The sequence below is a fragment of the Etheostoma spectabile genome, unplaced genomic scaffold (assembly GCF_008692095.1).
Source record: "Etheostoma spectabile isolate EspeVRDwgs_2016 unplaced genomic scaffold, UIUC_Espe_1.0 scaffold172, whole genome shotgun sequence".
Taxonomy (NCBI): domain Eukaryota; kingdom Metazoa; phylum Chordata; class Actinopteri; order Perciformes; family Percidae; genus Etheostoma; species Etheostoma spectabile.
This window is the reverse complement of record NW_022605573.1, coordinates 1,060,817-1,063,955: the sequence shown is the minus strand read 5'-3', so window position 1 is coordinate 1,063,955 and position 3,139 is coordinate 1,060,817. Positions and strand designations below refer to the sequence as shown.

Genomic DNA, 3,139 nt, shown 5'->3' with positions numbered 1-3,139 from the left:
ATTCTCCCAAAATGCACCACAGAGCGCCTGTGGCCATCAACCTTTTTAACTCCTCCCTCTGAGTATCTGACACACTCACACTTAGAGAGGTTGAAACTGGACAATATTATCTGTATTATCTGTTTTGTGCAATAACACTGGCCTGACATGTGTGCAATTTCAAATACTACAATTATTATTATTATTACTATTATTTAACTTTTCACCATTCCAAATCCTTAATTATGTTAATTATGTAAATAATGTGTTATAACATTCCTTTATGTAAATACCGTACGTATCCAATTCCTTATATTTCTTTATTTCTTGTATTTCTACTCTATTTATAATATTTGTGCAACTACAACACAGAGTTTCCCTTCGGGGATCAATAAAGTATTTCTGATTCTGATAAAAAGAGTCAAAACAAGGGTTAAAGATTATTTTTTGGGGCTCCACTGGGTGAGCTAGAGACCTCCTCACAAATAAATGACTATTCCCATGAAATAAGCATAACTAAGGGTTTCTTCACAAACTCACACTCACACACTCACTCAAGCCTTTGCCGTGAGGAGAGTTTCTTCAGCGAGGAAGCGCCTTTCCAATGCAGAAACAAACACACACAAAAATTCAAATGAAAAAAAAAAAGCCCATTTTAGAAGCTGTGCTCTTATCCGCCGCCTCAGAATGCTAAATCCCATCTCCACCTTGTGTTCTAACTATTCTCTACAGTTTCCTGTTGTTCCACCTCTTCAGAAGTCAACTGGGGAGAAGTTCACGAAGGGGCCAAGAGAAGGCGGAAGCAGCAAACAGAGACGGCTCTGTGAAACACCCAGCGTATATTTTCTTATTCCCTCTGACTCTCTTCATTGATTTTTTTTGGGATCTTTTGGTACTTTGCTGGTACTTTGCAACAGTTTGCTGGTGGTGTCTTGGCATTTAGATGTGGTCAGCCAACCCATTTCCCTACTCATCGACGCACAAAAAAAATCACCCTTTTGCCGCTCAACAACTGTAGCGCGTAGTATAAAAGACTGAAAATCCACCTTAGGATGCGGGTTGGGGTGGTGGCTGGATCGAAAAACGCAGGACCCTCAACTTTAAGACTTTCTATCCAGGCCAGTTGCCTTTTCTTATCACAGACAACAGTGGAAATAGCGGTTTATCTCAAAGTTGTTGTTGACGCCTCGCTCTGTTGTGGTTTAACTGTATTTGTTCACTTTAAATAGCCCCAAAATATCTCTAGACAAAAAAAAGGACAAAGCGTCAGGTTGTGAGAGTGAAAGTCAGGCCGAGTCTGTTATCTGTCCGTCCCCGGGGCACGCTTGTCTGCAGGCTGACTGGCACCTTTTCTTCTTATCTTGTTGAAAGTGAGTCTCAGGGTCCGTGTGTGGACACATAGCAGCAACTTACCCACTATCAACTTGTGCACACAGAGATAAAAACAAAGGCTCTGCTCAATGAAAACGCTTAGCCGTGCACTATCGGAGCGGATGGCACAGACAACGGGGCGATCAGGGTAAGAAGCAAGTATCTGGTTGATGTCCTGTCAGATGTTTTATTAGCAGTATTGACTTAGCAGCTGAGCTTTTATAGATTTAGATGAACTCTCTCTTATTGATCATAATCATCTTCAACTGCTAATCCATTTTAGACACCTTTCTCCTCAAAGAATCGTGCAAAAGCATCACTTCAAATCTCGTGTTTAGCAGAGAAATAGGTTTCTTGGAAAGATATCATTCAGTCCGTTGGTCCCTTTGGAAATGAGCTGGGAATGAACTTTCCCCAGATCAGGGTCTGGTGTCAATATACAGTCAATGGAGAAGCTACCTGTACTGACCATTAAGCCTTTACTGAGCAACACACCGCATTTCTGTGCTTATGGAAGCCACAGTGACTCATAAAATAAACATTAGTCTGAGCCACAGAACAGGAAGATAAATTGGCCTATATATAATAAGAGATAAATGCACTTTCTTCACAGGCCTGCACATGAATTCCTTTTTAAAAGTTTTGAAAGAACACTAGGGGGTGTGCACACATACACACACACACACACACACACACACACACATTCTTGAACATACAAATGTATTCACTTTTTGTCTTCCTAACCCAGTTACTCTGCAACATAATATTGAAATAGTTTTTAACTCTCCATTTAGGCTACTTTTTTCATTAATACTTGCACGGTCTGTTTCATACTTTTTTCCTCGGAGTGAGGATAGAACTCACAAGTTCACAAATCCCCAAAAATGAGCCCTGCATTTCAAAGAATCTAGTCTCTCTCGCACTGCCAGTGAGGCTGATATTCCCAGCGAGGCAGTGCGTGATCTTCAGTACTCCACCTCTGCGGAGCTGCGGCACAGTGTGGAGCTTCACGCTAAAAACACAGCCATTTCTAAAAAGGCTTCCCCTCTGAACCCCCTAATCAAACACATTCAAATGGGAGCGATAACGTGGAAGCAAACCTCCAGGACGTCACTTTATCACAGCGTGAGCCCCGAACCCTCGTTCCAACGAAGCAGATCTGACACATAAAGGGGCAAGTCACTCGTTTAATGATCAGACGGATCAGAGTTGATGGATTGGGCAGATTATGTGCTAATGAGGGCTGCTGATGATAATAGAGGAGGATTTTTTCAGAGGCTTCTAATGAGGTTCCTCCCTGAGGACTGGGAGCTTCCCTTCATCTGACACAGGGTTGGAAGTTTAGGGTGCCCTTTTAGTCATTTAGCCCCCTTTAATGTTAAAGTCTGTTAACCTGATGCCAAAATAACTCCTTCAGGCTTGAAAGGTGACTGTGAAACATCTCTGGTTGGCTTATTGATGCTATGGAAGCCGTTGTAACTGTAGAAATAAAAAATAATCTCATGGACTATTGGTATAATATAGAAGTGTGACAAGATCTCGTCCCACGAGAGCTGTGTCAACTTGTGTGTGTTTGTGTGTTGCGGTGGATGTGACACATGCCTTTGGATTGGGAGATCTGGGTTCGATTCCCACTGCGATGCATCAACCAATGTGCCCCTGAGCAAGACACTTTACCCATAGTTGCTGCAGATGCGTGCAACCTCTGACATTCATAGCCATTGTCAGGTACCCAACCCTGCCCACCACTTCTAAATCGTTCGTGTGGCATTGCTCGCTTGATTCATTT

The 3,139-nt window shown here is 42.4% G+C and overlaps 1 long non-coding RNA gene across 1 annotated transcript in view; it reads right to left on the bottom strand.

Moving 5' to 3' along the window:
- The window catches only part of LOC116685730 (uncharacterized), a 10,017-nt gene that overhangs the window by 6,035 nt on the left and 843 nt on the right, over nt 1-3,139 (bottom strand). The gene's annotated exons all lie outside the window — the stretch shown is intronic.